At 36.7% G+C, this 22214-nt stretch overlaps 5 non-coding genes across 5 annotated transcripts; 4 read left to right on the top strand and 1 right to left on the bottom strand.

The window, feature by feature from the left end:
• Positions 1–1070: 1070 nt before the first annotated feature.
• On the bottom strand, positions 1071–1177 carry LOC131736116 (U6 spliceosomal RNA). Its single transcript, XR_009327920.1, has one exon. It is a non-coding gene; the product is annotated as a U6 spliceosomal RNA (small nuclear RNA).
• Positions 1178–7997: 6820 nt separating this feature from the next.
• LOC131736179 (U6 spliceosomal RNA) lies at positions 7998–8104 on the top strand. Its single transcript, XR_009327982.1, has one exon. It is a non-coding gene; the product is annotated as a U6 spliceosomal RNA (small nuclear RNA).
• A 3562-nt stretch (positions 8105–11666) lies between these two features.
• Positions 11667–11773, top strand: LOC131736178 (U6 spliceosomal RNA). Its single transcript, XR_009327981.1, has one exon. It is a non-coding gene; the product is annotated as a U6 spliceosomal RNA (small nuclear RNA).
• A 3508-nt stretch (positions 11774–15281) lies between these two features.
• Positions 15282–15388, top strand: LOC131736177 (U6 spliceosomal RNA). The gene has a single exon (XR_009327980.1). It is a non-coding gene; the product is annotated as a U6 spliceosomal RNA (small nuclear RNA).
• A 3509-nt stretch (positions 15389–18897) lies between these two features.
• On the top strand, positions 18898–19004 carry LOC131736176 (U6 spliceosomal RNA). The gene has a single exon (XR_009327979.1). It is a non-coding gene; the product is annotated as a U6 spliceosomal RNA (small nuclear RNA).
• Positions 19005–22214: the final 3210 nt, after the last annotated feature.

Genomic DNA, 22214 nt, shown 5'->3' with positions numbered 1-22214 from the left:
GTATAACTGCATTCAACTCTTATATTTTTTATAATGACTGAACTAGGCTTGACCCTGTTCTTTGTTCATACAAAATCCAGCTGAGACAGGTTTTTTCTTAAGACCTTGGCTGTTCAGTTTTAATGTTCATTTATTTGTGGTAAAGAATCTCTTTCTTATCTTGTTTGTAGGTGTGATTAACGTTCACTTTTAGCCGGAATGGTGCTTTTTTATTCCCAGATTACTAAGTACTTAATTAAAAACATGTGTAGACTGACCTATTTCATGGAGCAAGAGAGCCACCTACTGGCGGTACACGGATACTCCCTCTTTATCCTTCCTTCAAAAAACCTCTAACACTTCATTTTTATGTCAAAGTACATTCCATATGTGAAATCGCCTAGGACATGTCCAGCATATCCATACGTTCCCAGCAGGATTCAGCTTCTGTACCAGGTTTTGCTCTAGTTGTTTCCACAAGAAGTCCCTTGATCCAATGTTTCTCCAGCACAGGTGTGGATTTCCATGGTCTGACTTCATTCCTATAAGATACTTGGACACGTTTAGCTGTACATATTACTTCGATATATTTCCTTTTGTTCACACCGGGTCATTTTGCAAGGTATGCGCTCCATCCAGAATTCTAAAGGAGGTCAAAACTCACTGTGATTCATATTTTTGGGCACTCAATTACTGTTCTTTTCCACATCATCAGTAGCAAACTTAACATAAATGAATCTGAATCAGTTGATGAACCGTGCACTGTAGCTTACTGAGATCCTCCATGAAAAGGAGTCCAATGTTTTACTACATGGAATAACTAGTTCACTGTCACCTGTGACATTACTATACCAGAATCTGAATCATTAATGTAGATTAGGAATAGCAAAGGTCCTAATACTGATCCCTGTGGTACACCACTGGTTACCTCGCTCCATTTTGAGGGTGCTCCTCTAATCAAATTAGGGTTTGGGTTTGGTTTTGGGCTTGGGTTAGGATTGGGGTTCCGGTTCAGCTTCAATGTTTCGGGTTCTACCAGGGGAGTTATTCCAAGGCAGGTACAGTACTATTCCCAACGACAAAAAAAGACCAAAAATGTGGAACGCTTCACGAATTTGCGTGTCATCCTTGCGCAGGGGCCATGCTAATCTTCTCTGTATCATTCCAATTTTAGTATATGTGCTGCCATAGCGAACACACGGTGCTTACCTGATACGCGCCTCTATGTACAGCGAGTGGCTAAAGAGCGATTGGTCTTGTGGTGTGTCAAGCATAGTCCAATTGTGTCCAATTGCTCTGCGTATATGCATGGTTGTCCACAATCAACACGCAGAGGGTTACAAACTCTGAGGATATCACGTTTGCAGAAAGCGGCTGAATAAAGAAGTCTGCACATCTGCACCTTCAAACCGGCTGGGAAAGATATGCAAATACTGACATGTTACCTATGACGTTGACCCCTCCGGATTGGCCAGCATACCAAAAGACTTGCAGGTTGACCAGGGTCCCGTTTCGTATCACAGCGCGGAATGCAACTGACACCTCAGAGGAGGGGGCTTAATACTCGGGGCTAGGGTCAGAGTTAGGGTTTAATAATGACACTCAATGATTATTAGGAATACAGAACTACACAGTTCTTGCAATTATACCTTTAGAAACGATGTAGTGGTCATCTAGTTTAAAAACAGGTACAAGAAATAACTGATGAAACTACCTCAGCTGGAGGCCATTCTTCCAGGAACAGGAGTGAAGGATGCCAGGTTATACGGTCAGAGGTAATAATAGTAATAATAATAATAATAATAGTTTAAACTCACGTTTAATAAAGAAGTGAGCACAGCTATACATCAGAGAGACAGCTGGGAGATATGCAAATTTAACAAGTTTGCTTACTGTCACAAAATCCGTAGGTTCAGATTTCTGTACGTACTCTGTTCCATTTAGCTCAGTATACACTCTTATCTCAGGGGAGACGTTAGGAGGACAGAGATGTTACTACTCCTTGTGGGGTATTTTTATTACGCTCTTGACCCGCAATATATCCAGATGACTAATATAGCACCCAAGAAATTGACAGACTTATGTATTTAAAGTTTGCAGAAGATGGACCACCTTACCCTGTCTGGGATGAGTGTGGTACTCCATTGTAATTACTTAGGAGTTATATAGGTTTTTCGTCCCATTGGAATACATGGGACGCCTCAATTAAATCCAATCATTAATCTGGTGAGACAGCTCTTATCCCTTTTACAAATAATAGTTTTCAAAAGATCCGGACTAACTTTTCAGAATGAATAGGTGTCATGTACTGAATGAATTCACAACTTCATATTTGTCCAACTCTATGATCTCATTCCTTGTTTTCCTCCGAGCCCCTCCTTTATCTGAAAAGTTAAGTGAACCAAAGTTCCCAGGATCTTGGTTTATAATATAATATAAAAACACTACTGTTTATATGTGCATGCAAAACACTATTTTTATATGTGTTATATATGAGAGATGTTCTTAATATGTGACATCATCTTCTAATTCATTATATTTTGCTAAATTAAAGGCATGTGTTTCTTTTAACCTCATATTGTTTCATCATTTTGTTAATGAGTCAGTTTTAATTCCATATACCATTGTCTAACAGAGGATTTGACAAAAGATTGTCTCGTGCAGTATTTAAGTCAATTAGTTTCACTAAGTTTAAGTGGTAATAGTTTTCATTAGAATTATTTATCCCTTAAAAGATGCACTAACCAGGCTCTGACCTGTATCTGACTTCTAAATATGCTATTCCAAGCAGTTTTCCAGAGTCTCTTGTTTTTTCAAGGCCAAAGTCTGTGCAAACACTTTTTTAGATCTATGACCTATCAATGTCTGTTAAGCCATCGTTTTTGCATATTATTTCAAGATATATTCTTATCTGTGCTAAACCACTAATTCCATAAACCCTAAATTCCAAATCTACAAGACTTGCAGCTTTGCTAGCGTAGAATGCAATAAGACCCCCTCCTTTCTCTACAGCCTGTTCATCGGGATAAGGAGAGAGGCCCCTTTTAGCAATAGAGCAGTTTCAAAGAACCACATTATAAGGACTCCATCTACCATCATTAGACAATAGTATAGTGGATTAACAACAAGGTACATTATAGTATATTATTACAAACTTAACACAAAAACATAACACAACACCCTTAAAATTCTATAATTCAATGGACATCATAATGTCTAGAGGTCTTGTTGTTCAATAGAAGGAGAAATAAACTGTACCACTTTCCCTTTTAATTAAATCAAATACTGCTTCCAGCTTTTAATCTTCTTATTAATACAGTAAAGTCATGAACAAGCAATAATACTTGTCAGTTTAAATAATATGTTTTCTTATTATAGCAAATACTTAAAACATACTATTAATCTTATGAAATCAAATAATTAGTTTTAGTTTCAAATACCATGCTGTCTAAAAAAAGGTTTTAATCATTTATTTTATTAATTTACAATACCTTTGTGTCTAATTACTAGTCTTTGACCATTATAAACTATAAACAGTGTAAATTATCACTGAACCTTTTTAACTATGAATGTGGCATTTCAAGATAAACTTAATTAATTTACTTCAGTTTAACAGTTGCTGCTAGAATTTATAATATCACTTTATTTCTTTGGTGAATCCCTCTAAGATTTAAATCCAAATACAGGCCAGTATAACTGCATTCAACTCTTATATTTTTTATAATGACTGAACTAGGCTTGACCCTGTTCTTTGTTCATACAAAATCCAGCTGAGACAGGTTTTTTCTTAAGACCTTGGCTGTTCAGTTTTAATGTTCATTTATTTGTGGTAAAGAATCTCTTTCTTATCTTGTTTGTAGGTGTGATTAACGTTCACTTTTAGCCGGAATGGTGCTTTTTTATTCCCAGATTACTAAGTACTTAATTAAAAACATGTGTAGACTGACCTATTTCATGGAGCAAGAGAGCCACCTACTGGCGGTACACGGATACTCCCTCTTTATCCTTCCTTCAAAAAACCTCTAACACTTCATTTTTATGTCAAAGTACATTCCATATGTGAAATCGCCTAGGACATGTCCAGCATATCCATACGTTCCCAGCAGGATTCAGCTTCTGTACCAGGTTTCGCTCTAGTTGTTTCCACAAGAAGTCCCTTGATCCAATGTTTCTCCAGCACAGGTGTGGATTTCCATGGTCTGACTTCATTCCTATAAGATACTTGGACACGTTTAGCTGTACATATTACTTCGATATATTTCCTTTTGTTCACACCGGGTCATTTTGCAAGGTATGCGCTCCATCCAGAATTCTAAAGCAGGTCAAAACTCACTGTGATTCATATTTTTGGGCACTCAATTACTGTTCTTTTCCACATCATCAGTAGCAAACTTAACATAAATGAATCTGAATCAGTTGATGAACCGTGCACTGTAGCTTACTGAGATCCTCCATGCAAAGGAGTCCAATGTTTTACTACATGGAATAACTAGTTCACCGTCACCTGTGACATTACTATACCAGAATCTGAATCATTAATGTAGATTAGGAATAGCAAAGGTCCTAATACTGATCCCTGTGGTACACCACTGGTTACCTCGCTCCATTTTGAGGGTGCTCCTCTAATCAAATTAGGGTTTGGCTTTGGTTTTGGGCTTGGGTTAGGATTGGGGTTCCAGTTCAGCTTCAATGTTTCGGGTTCTACCAGGGGAGTTATTCCAAGGCAGGTACAGTACTATTCCCAACGACAAAAAAAGACCAAAAATGTGGAACGCTTCACAAATTTGCGAAACCTGGTACAGAAGCTGAATCCTGCTGGGAACGTATGGATATGCTGGACATGTCCTAGGAGATTTCACATATGGAATGTACTTTGACATAAAAATGAAGTGTTAGAGGTTTTTTGAAGGAAGGATAAAGAGGGAGTATCCGTGTACCGCCAGTAGGTGGCTCTCTTGCTCCATGAAATAGGTCAGTCTACACATGTTTTTAATTAAGTACTTAGTAATCTGGGAATAAAAAAGCACCATTCCGGCTAAAAGTGAACGTTAATCACACCTACAAACAAGATAAGAAAGAGATTCTTTACCACAAATAAATGAACATTAAAACTGAACAGCCAAGGTCTTAAGAAAAAACCTGTCTCAGCTGGATTTTGTATGAACAAAGAACAGGGTCAAGCCTAGTTCAGTCATTATAAAAAATATAAGAGTTGAATGCAGTTATACTGGCCTGTATTTGGATTTAAATCTTAGAGGGATTCACCAAAGAAATAAAGTGATATTATAAATTCTAGCAGCAACTGTTAAACTGAAGTAAATTAATTAAGTTTATCTTGAAATGCCACATTCATAGTTAAAAAGGTTCAGTGATAATTTACACTGTTTATAGTTTATAATGGTCAAAGACTAGTAATTAGACACAAAGGTATTGTAAATTAATAAAATAAATGATTAAAACCTTTTTTTAGACAGCATGGTATTTGAAACTAAAACTAATTATTTGATTTCATAAGATTAATAGTATGTTTTAAGTATTTGCTATAATAAGAAAACATATTATTTAAACTGACAAGTATTATTGCTTGTTCATGACTTTACTGTATTAATAAGAAGATTAAAAGCTGGAAGCAGTATTTGATTTAATTAAAAGGGAAAGTGGTACAGTTTATTTCTCCTTCTATTGAACAACAAGACCTCTAGACATTATGATGTCCATTGAATTATAGAATTTTAAGGGTGTTGTGTTATGTTTTTGTGTTAAGTTTGTAATAATATACTATAATGTACCTTGTTGTTAATCCACTATACTATTGTCTAATGATGGTAGATGGAGTCCTTATAATGTAGTTCTTTGAAACTGCTCTATTGCTAAAAGGGGCCTCTCTCCTTATCCCGATGAACAGGCTGTAGAGAAAGGAGGGGGTCTTATTGCATTCTACGCTAGCAAAGCTGCAAGTCTTGTAGATTTGGAATTTAGGGTTTATGGAATTAGTGGTTTAGCACAGATAAGAATATATCTTGAAATAATATGCAAAAACGATGGCTTAACAGACATTGATAGGTCATAGATCTAAAAAAGTGTTTGCACAGACTTTGGCCTTGAAAAAACAAGAGACTCTGGAAAACTGCTTGGAATAGCATATTTAGAAGTCAGATACAGGTCAGAGCCTGGTTAGTGCATCTTTTAAGGGATAAATAATTCTAATGAAAACTATTACCACTTAAACTTAGTGAAACTAATTGACTTAAATACTGCACGAGACAATCTTTTGTCAAATCCTCTGTTAGACAATGGTATATGGAATTAAAACTGACTCATTAACAAAATGATGAAACAATATGAGGTTAAAAGAAACACATGCCTTTAATTTAGCAAAATATAATGAATTAGAAGATGATGTCACATATTAAGAACATCTCTCATATATAACACATATAAAAATAGTGTTTTGCATGCACATATAAACAGTAGTGTTTTTATATTATATTATAAACCAAGATCCTGGGAACTTTGGTTCACTTAACTTTTCAGATAAAGGAGGGGCTCGGAGGAAAACAAGGAATGAGATCATAGAGTTGGACAAATATGAAGTTGTGAATTCATTCAGTACATGACACCTATTCATTCTGAAAAGTTAGTCCGGATCTTTTGAAAACTATTATTTGTAAAAGGGATAAGAGCTGTCTCACCAGATTAATGATTGGATTTAATTGAGGCGTCCCATGTATTCCAATGGGACGAAAAACCTATATAACTCCTAAGTAATTACAATGGAGTACCACACTCATCCCAGACAGGGTAAGGTGGTCCATCTTCTGCAAACTTTAAATACATAAGTCTGTCAATTTCTAGGGTGCTATATTAATCATCTGGATATATTATTATTATTATTATTTATTATTATTCATTTCTTAGCAGACGCCCTTATCCAGGGCGACTTACAATTGTTACAAGATATCACATTATACATTATTTCACATTATACAGAGATCACATTATTTTTACATACAATTACCCATTTATACAGTTGGGTTTTTACTGGAGCAATCTAGGTAAAGTACCTTGCTCAAGGGTACAACAGCAGTGTCCCCCACTGGGGATTGAACCCACAACCCTCCAGTCAAGAGTCCAGAGCCCTAACCACTACTCCACACTGCTGCCCAATTTATTACGCTCTTGCGGGTCAAGAGCGTAATAAAAATACCCCACAAGGAGTAGTAACATCTCTGTCCTCCTAACGTCTCCCCTGAGATAAGAGTGTATACTGAGCTAAATGGAACAGAGTACGTACAGAAATCTGAACCTACGGATTTTGTGACAGTAAGCAAACTTGTTAAATTTGCATATCTCCCAGCTGTCTCTCTGATGTATAGCTGTGCTCACTTCTTTATTAAACGTGAGTTTAAACTATTATTATTATTATTATTACTATTATTACCTCTGACCGTATAACCTGGCATCCTTCACTCCTGTTCCTGGAAGAATGGCCTCCAGCTGAGGTAGTTTCATCAGTTATTTCTTGTACCTGTTTTTAAACTAGATGACCACTACATCGTGTCTAAAGGTATAATTGCAAGAACTGTGTAGTTCTGTATTCCTAATAATCATTGAGTGTCATTATTAAACCCTAACTCTGACCCTAGCCCCGAGTATTAAGCCCCCTCCTCTGAGGTGTCAGTTGCATTCCGCGCTGTGATACGAAATGGGACCCTGGTCAACCTGCAAGTCTTTTGGTATGCTGGCCAATCCGGAGGGGTCAACGTCATAGGTAACATGTCAGTATTTGCATATCTTTCCCAGCCGGTTTGAAGGTGCAGATGTGCAGACTTCTTTATTCAGCCGCTTTCTGCAAACGTGATATCCTCAGAGTTTGTAACCCTCTGCGTGTTGATTGTGGACAACCATGCATATACGCAGAGCAATTGGACACAATTGGACTATGCTTGACACACCACAAGACCAATCGCTCTTTAGCCACTCGCTGTACATAGAGGCGCGTATCAGGTAAGCACCGTGTGTTCGCTACGGCAGCACATATACTAAAATTGGAACGATACAGAGAAGATTAGCATGGCCCCTGCGCAAGGATGACACGCAAATTCGTGAAGCGTTCCACATTTTTGGTCTTTTTTTGTCGTTGGGAATAGTACTGTACCTGCCTTGGAATAACTCCCCTGGTAGAACCCGAAACATTGAAGCTGAACCGGAACCCCAATCCTAACCCAAGCCCAAAACCAAACCCAAACCCTAATTTGATTAGAGGAGCACCCTCAAAATGGAGCGAGGTAACCAGTGGTGTACCACAGGGATCAGTATTAGGACCTCTGCTATTCCTAATCTACATTAATGATTCAGATTCTGGTATAGTAATGTCACAGGTGACGGTGAACTAGTTATTCCATGTAGTAAAACATTGGACTCCTTTGCATGGAGGATCTCAGTAAGCTACAGTGCACGGTTCATCAACTGATTCAGATTCATTTATGTTAAGTTTGCTACTGATGATGTGGAAAAGAACAGTAATTGAGTGCCCAAAAATATGAATCACAGTGAGTTTTGACCTCCTTTAGAATTCTGGATGGAGCGCATACCTTGCAAAATGACCCGGTGTGAACAAAAGGAAATATATCGAAGTAATATGTACAGCTAAACGTGTCCAAGTATCTTATAGGAATGAAGTCAGACCATGGAAATCCACACCTGTGCTGGAGAAACATTGGATCAAGGGACTTCTTGTGGAAACAACTAGAGCGAAACCTGGTACAGAAGCTGAATCCTGCTGGGAACGTATGGATATGCTGGACATGTCCTAGGCGATTTCACATATGGAATGTACTTTGACATAAAAATGAAGTGTTAGAGGTTTTTTGAAGGAAGGATAAAGAGGGAGTATCCGTGTACCGCCAGTAGGTGGCTCTCTTGCTCCATGAAATAGGTCAGTCTACACATGTTTTTAATTAAGTACTTAGTAATCTGGGAATAAAAAAGCACCATTCCAGCTAAAAGTGAACGTTAATCACACCTACAAACAAGATAAGAAAGAGATTCTTTACCACAAATAAATGAACATTAAAACTGAACAGCCAAGGTCTTAAGAAAAAACCTGTCTCAGCTGGATTTTGTATGAACAAAGAACAGGGTCAAGCCTAGTTCAGTCATTATAAAAAATATAAGAGTTGAATGCAGTTATACTGGCCTGTATTTGGATTTAAATCTTAGAGGGATTCACCAAAGAAATAAAGTGATATTATAAATTCTAGCAGCAACTGTTAAACTGAAGTAAATTAATTAAGTTTATCTTGAAATGCCACATTCATAGTTAAAAAGGTTCAGTGATAATTTACACTGTTTATAGTTTATAATGGTCAAAGACTAGTAATTAGACACAAAGGTATTGTAAATTAATAAAATAAATGATTAAAACCTTTTTTTAGACAGCATGGTATTTGAAACTAAAACTAATTATTTGATTTCATAAGATTAATAGTATGTTTTAAGTATTTGCTATAATAAGAAAACATATTATTTAAACTGACAAGTATTATTGCTTGTTCATGACTTTACTGTATTAATAAGAAGATTAAAAGCTGGAAGCAGTATTTGATTTAATTAAAAGGGAAAGTGGTACAGTTTATTTCTCCTTCTATTGAACAACAAGACCTCTAGACATTATGATGTCCATTGAATTATAGAATTTTAAGGGTGTTGTGTTATGTTTTTGTGTTAAGTTTGTAATAATATACTATAATGTACCTTGTTGTTAATCCACTATACTATTGTCTAATGATGGTAGATGGAGTCCTTATAATGTGGTTCTTTGAAACTGCTCTATTGCTAAAAGGGGCCTCTCTCCTTATCCCGATGAACAGGCTGTAGAGAAAGGAGGGGGTCTTATTGCATTCTACGCTAGCAAAGCTGCAAGTCTTGTAGATTTGGAATTTAGGGTTTATGGAATTAGTGGTTTAGCACAGATAAGAATATATCTTGAAATAATATGCAAAAATGATGGCTTAACAGACATTGATAGGTCATAGATCTAAAAAAGTGTTTGCACAGACTTTGGCCTTGAAAAAACAAGAGACTCTGGAAAACTGCTTGGAATAGCATATTTAGAAGTCAGATACAGGTCAGAGCCTGGTTAGTGCATCTTTTAAGGGATAAATAATTCAAATGAAAACTATTACCACTTAAACTTAGTGAAACTAATTGACTTAAATACTGCACGAGACAATCTTTTGTCAAATCCTCTGTTAGACAATGGTATATGGAATTAAAACTGACTCATTAACAAAATGATGAAACAATATGAGGTTAAAAGAAACACATGCCTTTAATTTAGCAAAATATAATGAATTAGAAGATGATGTCACATATTAAGAACATCTCTCATATATAACACATATAAAAATAGTGTTTTGCATGCACATATAAACAGTAGTGTTTTTATATTATATTATAAACCAAGATCCTGGGAACTTTGGTTCACTTAACTTTTCAGATAAAGGAGGGGCTCGGAGGAAAACAAGGAATGAGATCATAGAGTTGGACAAATATGAAGTTGTGAATTCATTCAGTACATGACACCTATTCATTCTGAAAAGTTAGTCCGGATCTTTTGAAAACTATTATTTGTAAAAGGGATAAGAGCTGTCTCACCAGATTAATGATTGGATTTAATTGAGGCGTCCCATGTATTCCAATGGGACGAAAAACCTATATAACTCCTAAGTAATTACAATGGAGTACCACACTCATCCCAGACAGGGTAAGGTGGTCCATCTTCTGCAAACTTTAAATACATAAGTCTGTCAATTTCTTGGGTGCTATATTAGTCATCTGGATATATTGCGGGTCAAGAGCGTAATAAAAATACCCCACAAGGAGTAGTAACATCTCTGTCCTCCTAACGTCTCCCCTGAGATAAGAGTGTATACTGAGCTAAATGGAACAGAGTACGTACAGAAATCTGAACCTACGGATTTTGTGACAGTAAGCAAACTTGTTAAATTTGCATATCTCCCAGCTGTCTCTCTGATGTATAGCTGTGCTCACTTCTTTATTAAACGTGAGTTTAAACTATTATTATTATTATTATTACTATTATTACCTCTGACCGTATAACCTGGCATCCTTCACTCCTGTTCCTGGAAGAATGGCCTCCAGCTGAGGTAGTTTCATCAGTTATTTCTTGTACCTGTTTTTAAACTAGATGACCACTACATCGTGTCTAAAGGTATAATTGCAAGAACTGTGTAGTTCTGTATTCCTAATAATCATTGAGTGTCATTATTAAACCCTAACTCTGACCCTAGCCCCGAGTATTAAGCCCCCCCCTCTGAGGTGTCAGTTGCATTCCGCGCTGTGATACGAAACGGGACCCTGGTCAACCTGCAAGTCTTTTGGTATGCTGGCCAATCCGGAGGGGTCAACGTCATAGGTAACATGTCAGTATTTGCATATCTTTCCCAGCCGGTTTGAAGGTGCAGATGTGCAGACTTCTTTATTCAGCCGCTTTCTGCAAACGTGATATCCTCAGAGTTTGTAACCCTCTGCGTGTTGATTGTGGACAACCATGCATATACGCAGAGCAATTGGACACAATTGGACTATGCTTGACACACCACAAGACCAATCGCTCTTTAGCCACTCGCTGTACATAGAGGCGCGTATCAGGTAAGCACCGTGTGTTCGCTACGGCAGCACATATACTAAAATTGGAACGATACAGAGAAGATTAGCATGGCCCCTGCGCAAGGATGACACGCAAATTCGTGAAGCGTTCCACATTTTTGGTCATTTTTTGTCGTTGGGAATAGTACTGTACCTGCCTTGGAATAACTCCCCTGGTAGAACCCGAAACATTGAAGCTGAACCGGAACCCCAATCCTAACCCAAGCCCAAAACCAAACCCAAACCCTAATTTGATTAGAGGAGCACCCTCAAAATGGAGCGAGGTAACCAGTGGTGTACCACAGGGATCAGTATTAGGACCTTTGCTATTCCTAATCTACATTAATGATTCAGATTCTGGTATAGTAATGTCACAGGTGACGGTGAACTAGTTATTCCATGTAGTAAAACATTGGACTCCTTTGCATGGAGGATCTCAGTAAGCTACAGTGCACGGTTCATCAACTGATTCAGATTCATTTATGTTAAGTTTGCTACTGATGATGTGGAAAAGAACAGTAATTGAGTGCCCAAAAATATGAATCACAGTGAGTTTTGACCTCCTTTAGAATTCTGGATGGAGCGCATACCTTGCAAAATGACCCGGTGTGAACAAAAGGAAATATATCGAAGTAATATGTACAGCTAAACGTGTCCAAGTATCTTATAGGAATGAAGTCAGACCATGGAAATCCACACCTGTGCTGGAGAAACATTGGATCAAGGGACTTCTTGTGGAAACAACTAGAGCGAAACCTGGTACAGAAGCTGAATCCTGCTGGGAACGTATGGATATGCTGGACATGTCCTAGGCGATTTCACATATGGAATGTACTTTGACATAAAAATGAAGTGTTAGAGGTTTTTTGAAGGAAGGATAAAGAGGGAGTATCCGTGTACCGCCAGTAGGTGGCTCTCTTGCTCCATGAAATAGGTCAGTCTACACATGTTTTTAATTAAGTACTTAGTAATCTGGGAATAAAAAAGCACCATTCCGGCTAAAAGTGAACGTTAATCACACCTACAAACAAGATAAGAAAGAGATTCTTTACCACAAATAAATGAACATTAAAACTGAACAGCCAAGGTCTTAAGAAAAAACCTGTCTCAGCTGGATTTTGTATGAACAAAGAACAGGGTCAAGCCTAGTTCAGTCATTATAAAAAATATAAGAGTTGAATGCAGTTATACTGGCCTGTATTTGGATTTAAATCTTAGAGGGATTCACCAAAGAAATAAAGTGATATTATAAATTCTAGCAGCAACTGTTAAACTGAAGTAAATTAATTAAGTTTATCTTGAAATGCCACATTCATAGTTAAAAAGGTTCAGTGATAATTTACACTGTTTATAGTTTATAATGGTCAAAGACTAGTAATTAGACACAAAGGTATTGTAAATTAATAAAATAAATGATTAAAACCTTTTTTTAGACAGCATGGTATTTGAAACTAAAACTAATTATTTGATTTCATAAGATTAATAGTATGTTTTAAGTATTTGCTATAATAAGAAAACATATTATTTAAACTGACAAGTATTATTGCTTGTTCATGACTTTACTGTATTAATAAGAAGATTAAAAGCTGGAAGCAGTATTTGATTTAATTAAAAGGGAAAGTGGTACAGTTTATTTCTCCTTCTATTGAACAACAAGACCTCTAGACATTATGATGTCCATTGAATTATAGAATTTTAAGGGTGTTGTGTTATGTTTTTGTGTTAAGTTTGTAATAATATACTATAATGTACCTTGTTGTTAATCCACTATACTATTGTCTAATGATGGTAGATGGAGTCCTTATAATGTGGTTCTTTGAAACTGCTCTATTGCTAAAAGGGGCCTCTCTCCTTATCCCGATGAACAGGCTGTAGAGAAAGGAGGGGGTCTTATTGCATTCTACGCTAGCAAAGCTGCAAGTCTTGTAGATTTGGAATTTAGGGTTTATGGAATTAGTGGTTTAGCACAGATAAGAATATATCTTGAAATAATATGCAAAAATGATGGCTTAACAGACATTGATAGGTCATAGATCTAAAAAAGTGTTTGCACAGACTTTGGCCTTGAAAAAACAAGAGACTCTGGAAAACTGCTTGGAATAGCATATTTAGAAGTCAGATACAGGTCAGAGCCTGGTTAGTGCATCTTTTAAGGGATAAATAATTCTAATGAAAACTATTACCACTTAAACTTAGTGAAACTAATTGACTTAAATACTGCACGAGACAATCTTTTGTCAAATCCTCTGTTAGACAATGGTATATGGAATTAAAACTGACTCATTAACAAAATGATGAAACAATATGAGGTTAAAAGAAACACATGCCTTTAATTTAGCAAAATATAATGAATTAGAAGATGATGTCACATATTAAGAACATCTCTCATATATAACACATATAAAAATAGTGTTTTGCATGCACATATAAACAGTAGTGTTTTTATATTATATTATAAACCAAGATCCTGGGAACTTTGGTTCACTTAACTTTTCAGATAAAGGAGGGGCTCGGAGGAAAACAAGGAATGAGATCATAGAGTTGGACAAATATGAAGTTGTGAATTCATTCAGTACATGACACCTATTCATTCTGAAAAGTTAGTCCGGATCTTTTGAAAACTATTATTTGTAAAAGGGATAAGAGCTGTCTCACCAGATTAATGATTGGATTTAATTGAGGCGTCCCATGTATTCCAATGGGACGAAATACCAGGTGGTCCATCTTCTGCAAACTTTAAATACATAAGTCTGTCAATTTCTTGGGTGCTATATTAGTCATCTGGATATATTGCGGGTCAAGAGCGTAATAAAAATACCCCACAAGGAGTAGTAACATCTCTGTCCTCCTAACGTCTCCCCTGAGATAAGAGTGTATACTGAGCTAAATGGAACAGAGTACGTACAGAAATCTGAACCTACGGATTTTGTGACAGTAAGCAAACTTGTTAAATTTGCATATCTCCCAGCTGTCTCTCTGATGTATAGCTGTGCTCACTTCTTTATTAAACGTGAGTTTAAACTATTATTATTATTATTATTACTATTATTACCTCTGACCGTATAACCTGGCATCCTTCACTCCTGTTCCTGGAAGAATGGCCTCCAGCGGAGGTAGTTTCATCAGTTATTTCTTGTACCTGTTTTTAAACTAGATGACCACTACATCGTGTCTAAAGGTATAATTGCAAGAACTGTGTAGTTCTGTATTCCTAATAATCATTGAGTGTCATTATTAAACCCTAACTCTGACCCTAGCCCCGAGTATTAAGCCCCCTCCTCTGAGGTGTCAGTTGCATTCCGCGCTGTGATACGAAACGGGACCCTGGTCAACCTGCAAGTCTTTTGGTATGCTGGCCAATCCGGAGGGGTCAACGTCATAGGTAACATGTCAGTATTTGCATATCTTTCCCAGCCGGTTTGAAGGTGCAGATGTGCAGACTTCTTTATTCAGCCGCTTTCTACAAACGTGATATCCTCAGAGTTTGTAACCCTCTGCGTGTTGATTGTGGACAACCATGCATATACGCAGAGCAATTGGACACAATTGGACTATGCTTGACACACCACAAGACCAATCGCTCTTTAGCCACTCGCTGTACATAGAGGCGCGTATCAGGTAAGCACCGTGTGTTCGCTACGGCAGCACATATACTAAAATTGGAACGATACAGAGAAGATTAGCATGGCCCCTGCGCAAGGATGACACGCAAATTCGTGAAGCGTTCCACATTTTTGGTCTTTTTTTGTCGTTGGGAATAGTACTGTACCTGCCTTGGAATAACTCCCCTGGTAGAACCCGAAACATTGAAGCTGAACCGGAACCCCAATCCTAACCCAAGCCCAAAACCAAACCCAAACCCTAATTTGATTAGAGGAGCACCCTCAAAATGGAGCGAGGTAACCAGTGGTGTACCACAGGGATCAGTTTTAGGACCTCTGCTATTCCTAATCTACATTAATGATTCAGATTCTGGTATAGTAATGTCACAGGTGACGGTGAACTAGTTATTCCATGTAGTAAAACATTGGACTCCTTTGTATGGAGGATCTCAGTAAGCTACAGTGCACGGTTCATCAACTGATTCAGATTCATTTATGTTAAGTTTGCTACTGATGATGTGGAAAAGAACAGTAATTGAGTGCCCAAAAATATGAATCACAGTGAGTTTTGACCTCCTTTAGAATTCTGGATGGAGCGCATACCTTGCAAAATGACCCGGTGTGAACAAAAGGAAATATATCGAAGTAATATGTACAGCTAAACGTGTCCAAGTATCTTATAGGAATGAAGTCAGACCATGGAAATCCACACCTGTGCTGGAGAAACATTGGATCAAGGGACTTCTTGTGGAAACAACTAGAGCGAAACCTGGTACAGAAGCTGAATCCTGCTGGGAACGTATGGATATGCTGGACATGTCCTAGGCGATTTCACATATGGAATGTACTTTGACATAAAAATGAAGTGTTAGAGGTTTTTTGAAGGAAGGATAAAGAGGGAGTATCCGTGTACCGCCAGTAGGTGGCTCTCTTGCTCCATGAAATAGGTCAGTCTACACATGTTTTTAATTAAGTACTTAGTAATCTGGGAATAAAAAAGCACCATTCCAGCTAAAAGTGAACGTTAATCACACCTACAAACAAGATAAGAAAGAGATTCTTTACCACAAATAAATGAACATTAAAACTGAACAGCCAAGGTCTTAAGAAAAAACCTGTCTCAGCTGGATTTTGTATGAACAAAGAACAGGGTCAAGCCTAGTTCAGTCATTATAAAAAATATAAGAGTTGAATGCAGTTATACTGGCCTGTATTTGGATTTAAATCTTAGAGGGATTCACCAAAGAAATAAAGTGATATTATAAATTCTAGCAGCAACTGTTAAACTGAAGTAAATTAATTAAGTTTATCTTGAAATGCCACATTCATAGTTAAAAAGGTTCAGTGATAATTTACACTGTTTATAGTTTATAATGGTCAAAGACTAGTAATTAGACACAAAGGTATTGTAAATTAATAAAATAAATGATTAAAACCTTTTTTTAGACAGCATGGTATTTGAAACTAAAACTAATTATTTGATTTCATAAGATTAATAGTATGTTTTAAGTATTTGCTATAATAAGAAAACATATTATTTAAACTGACAAGTATTATTGCTTGTTCATGACTTTACTGTATTAATAAGAAGATTAAAAGCTGGAAGCAGTATTTGATTTAATTAAAAGGGAAAGTGGTACAGTTTATTTCTCCTTCTATTGAACAACAAGACCTCTAGACATTATGATGTCCATTGAATTATAGAATTTTAAGGGTGTTGTGTTATGTTTTTGTGTTAAGTTTGTAATAATATACTATAATGTACCTTGTTGTTAATCCACTATACTATTGTCTAATGATGGTAGATGGAGTCCTTATAATGTGGTTCTTTGAAACTGCTCTATTGCTAAAAGGGGCCTCTCTCCTTATCCCGATGAACAGGCTGTAGAGAAAGGAGGGGGTCTTATTGCATTCTACGCTAGCAAAGCTGCAAGTCTTGTAGATTTGGAATTTAGGGTTTATGGAATTAGTGGTTTAGCACAGATAAGAATATATCTTGAAATAATATGCAAAAACGATGGCTTAACAGACATTGATAGGTCATAGATCTAAAAAAAGTGTTTGCACAGACTTTGGCCTTGAAAAAACAAGAGACTCTGGAAAACTGCTTGGAATAGCATATTTAGAAGTCAGATACAGGTCAGAGCCTGGTTAGTGCATCTTTTAAGGGATAAATAATTCTAATGAAAACTATTACCACTTAAACTTAGTGAAACTAATTGACTTAAATACTGCACGAGACAATCTTTTGTCAAATCCTCTGTTAGACAATGGTATATGGAATTAAAACTGACTCATTAACAAAATGATGAAACAATATGAGGTTAAAAGAAACACATGCCTTTAATTTAGCAAAATATAATGAATTAGAAGATGATGTCACATATTAAGAACATCTCTCATATATAACACATATAAAAATAGTGTTTTGCATGCACATATAAACAGTAGTGTTTTTATATTATATTATAAACCAAGATCCTGGGAACTTTGGTTCACTTAACTTTTCAGATAAAGGAGGGGCTCGGAGGAAAACAAGGAATGAGATCATAGAGTTGGACAAATATGAAGTTGTGAATTCATTCAGTACATGACACCTATTCATTCTGAAAAGTTAGTCCGGATCTTTTGAAAACTATTATTTGTAAAAGGGATAAGAGCTGTCTCACCAGATTAATGATTGGATTTAATTGAGGCGTCCCATGTATTCCAATGGGACGAAATACCAGGTGGTCCATCTTCTGCAAACTTTAAATACATAAGTCTGTCAATTTCTTGGGTGCTATATTAGTCATCTGGATATATTGCGGGTCAAGAGCGTAATAAAAATACCCCACAAGGAGTAGTAACATCTCTGTCCTCCTAACGTCTCCCCTGAGATAAGAGTGTATACTGAGCTAAATGGAACAGAGTACGTACAGAAATCTGAACCTACGGATTTTGTGACAGTAAGCAAACTTGTTAAATTTGCATATCTCCCAGCTGTCTCTCTGATGTATAGCTGTGCTCACTTCTTTATTAAACGTGAGTTTAAACTATTATTATTATTATTATTACTATTATTACCTCTGACCGTATAACCTGGCATCCTTCACTCCTGTTCCTGGAAGAATGGCCTCCAGCTGAGGTAGTTTCATCAGTTATTTCTTGTACCTGTTTTTAAACTAGATGACCACTACATCGTGTCTAAAGGTATAATTGCAAGAACTGTGTAGTTCTGTATTCCTAATAATCATTGAGTGTCATTATTAAACCCTAACTCTGACCCTAGCCCCGAGTATTAAGCCCCCTCCTCTGAGGTGTCAGTTGCATTCCGCGCTGTGATACGAAACGGGACCCTGGTCAACCTGCAAGTCTTTTGGTATGCTGGCCAATCCGGAGGGGTCAACGTCATAGGTAACATGTCAGTATTTGCATATCTTTCCCAGCCGGTTTGAAGGTGCAGATGTGCAGACTTCTTTATTCAGCCGCTTTCTACAAACGTGATATCCTCAGAGTTTGTAACCCTCTGCGTGTTGATTGTGGACAACCATGCATATACGCAGAGCAATTGGACACAATTGGACTATGCTTGACACACCACAAGACCAATCGCTCTTTAGCCACTCGCTGTACATAGAGGCGCGTATCAGGTAAGCACCGTGTGTTCGCTACGGCAGCACATATACTAAAATTGGAACGATACAGAGAAGATTAGCATGGCCCCTGCGCAAGGATGACACGCAAATTCGTGAAGCGTTCCACATTTTTGGTCTTTTTTTGTCGTTGGGAATAGTACTGTACCTGCCTTGGAATAACTCCCCTGGTAGAACCCGAAACATTGAAGCTGAACCGGAACCCCAATCCTAACCCAAGCCCAAAACCAAACCCAAACCCTAATTTGATTAGAGGAGCACCCTCAAAATGGAGCGAGGTAACCAGTGGTGTACCACAGGGATCAGTATTAGGACCTCTGCTATTCCTAATCTACATTAATGATTCAGATTCTGGTATAGTAATGTCACAGGTGACGGTGAACTAGTTATTCCATGTAGTAAAACATTGGACTCCTTTGCATGGAGGATCTCAGTAAGCTACAGTGCACGGTTCATCAACTGATTCAGATTCATTTATGTTAAGTTTGCTACTGATGATGTGGAAAAGAACAGTAATTGAGTGCCCAAAAATATGAATCACAGTGAGTTTTGACCTCCTTTAGAATTCTGGATGGAGCGCATACCTTGCAAAATGACCCGGTGTGAACAAAAGGAAATATATCGAAGTAATATGTACAGCTAAACGTGTCCAAGTATCTTATAGGAATGAAGTCAGACCATGGAAATCCACACCTGTGCTGGAGAAACATTGGATCAAGGGACTTCTTGTGGAAACAACTAGAGCGAAACCTGGTACAGAAGCTGAATCCTGCTGGGAACGTATGGATATGCTGGACATGTCCTAGGCGATTTCACATATGGAATGTACTTTGACATAAAAATGAAGTGTTAGAGGTTTTTTGAAGGAAGGATAAAGAGGGAGTATCCGTGTACCGCCAGTAGGTGGCTCTCTTGCTCCATGAAATAGGTCAGTCTACACATGTTTTTAATTAAGTACTTAGTAATCTGGGAATAAAAAAGCACCATTCCAGCTAAAAGTGAACGTTAATCACACCTACAAACAAGATAAGAAAGAGATTCTTTACCACAAATAAATGAACATTAAAACTGAACAGCCAAGGTCTTAAGAAAAAACCTGTCTCAGCTGGATTTTGTATGAACAAAGAACAGGGTCAAGCATAGTTCAGTCATTATAAAAAATATAAGAGTTGAATGCAGTTATACTGGCCTGTATTTGGATTTAAATCTTAGAGGGATTCACCAAATAAATAAAGTGATATTATAAATTCTAGCAGCAACTGTTAAACTGAAGTAAATTAATTAAGTTTATCTTGAAATGCCACATTCATAGTTAAAAAGGTTCAGTGATAATTTACACTGTTTATAGTTTATAATGGTCAAAGACTAGTAATTAGACACAAAGGTATTGTAAATTAATAAAATAAATGATTAAAACCTTTTTTTAGACAGCATGGTATTTGAAACTAAAACTAATTATTTGATTTCATAAGATTAATAGTATGTTTTAAGTATTTGCTATAATAAGAAAACATATTATTTAAACTGACAAGTATTATTGCTTGTTCATGACTTTACTGTATTAATAAGAAGATTAAAAGCTGGAAGCAGTATTTGATTTAATTAAAAGGGAAAGTGGTACAGTTTATTTCTCCTTCTATTGAACAACAAGACCTCTAGACATTATGATGTCCATTGAATTATAGAATTTTAAGGGTGTTGTGTTATGTTTTTGTGTTAAGTTTGTAATAATATACTATAATGTACCTTGTTGTTAATCCACTATACTATTGTCTAATGATGGTAGATGGAGTCCTTATAATGTGGTTCTTTGAAACTGCTCTATTGCTAAAAGGGGCCTCTCTCCTTATCCCGATGAACAGGCTGTAGAGAAAGGAGGGGGTCTTATTGCATTCTACGCTAGCAAAGCTGCAAGTCTTGTAGATTTGGAATTTAGGGTTTATGGAATTAGTGGTTTAGCACAGATAAGAATATATCTTGAAATAATATGCAAAAATGATGGCTTAACAGACATTGATAGGTCATAGATCTAAAAAAGTGTTTGCACAGACTTTGGCCTTGAAAAAACAAGAGACTCTGGAAAACTGCTTGGAATAGCATATTTAGAAGTCAGATACAGGTCAGAGCCTGGTTAGTGCATCTTTTAAGGGATAAATAATTCAAATGAAAACTATTACCACTTAAACTTAGTGAAACTAATTGACTTAAATACTGCACGAGACAATCTTTTGTCAAATCCTCTGTTAGACAATGGTATATGGAATTAAAACTGACTCATTAACAAAATGATGAAACAATATGAGGTTAAAAGAAACACATGCCTTTAATTTAGCAAAATATAATGAATTAGAAGATGATGTCACATATTAAGAACATCTCTCATATATAACACATATAAAAATAGTGTTTTGCATGCACATATAAACAGTAGTGTTTTTATATTATATTATAAACCAAGATCCTGGGAACTTTGGTTCACTTAACTTTTCAGATAAAGGAGGGGCTCGGAGGAAAACAAGGAATGAGATCATAGAGTTGGACAAATATGAAGTTGTGAATTCATTCAGTACATGACACCTATTCATTCTGAAAAGTTAGTCCGGATCTTTTGAAAACTATTATTTGTAAAAGGGATAAGAGCTGTCTCACCAGATTAATGATTGGATTTAATTGAGGCGTCCCATGTATTCCAATGGGACGAAAAACCTATATAACTCCTAAGTAATTACAATGGAGTACCACACTCATCCCAGACAGGGTAAGGTGGTCCATCTTCTGCAAACTTTAAATACATAAGTCTGTCAATTTCTTGGGTGCTATATTAGTCATCTGGATATATTGCGGGTCAAGAGCGTAATAAAAATACCCCACAAGGAGTAGTAACATCTCTGTCCTCCTAACGTCTCCCCTGAGATAAGAGTGTATACTGAGCTAAATGGAACAGAGTACGTACAGAAATCTGAACCTACGGATTTTGTGACAGTAAGCAAACTTGTTAAATTTGCATATCTCCCAGCTGTCTCTCTGATGTATAGCTGTGCTCACTTCTTTATTAAACGTGAGTTTAAACTATTATTATTATTATTATTACTATTATTACCTCTGACCGTATAACCTGGCATCCTTCACTCCTGTTCCTGGAAGAATGGCCTCCAGCTGAGGTAGTTTCATCAGTTATTTCTTGTACCTGTTTTTAAACTAGATGACCACTACATCGTGTCTAAAGGTATAATTGCAAGAACTGTGTAGTTCTGTATTCCTAATAATCATTGAGTGTCATTATTAAACCCTAACTCTGACCCTAGCCCCGAGTATTAAGCCCCCT

Source organism: Acipenser ruthenus, unplaced genomic scaffold (assembly GCF_902713425.1).
Source record: "Acipenser ruthenus unplaced genomic scaffold, fAciRut3.2 maternal haplotype, whole genome shotgun sequence".
Lineage (NCBI taxonomy): Eukaryota > Metazoa > Chordata > Actinopteri > Acipenseriformes > Acipenseridae > Acipenser > Acipenser ruthenus.
The sequence above is the reverse complement of the archived record's forward strand: the minus strand, read 5'-3'. Positions and strand labels throughout refer to the sequence as shown.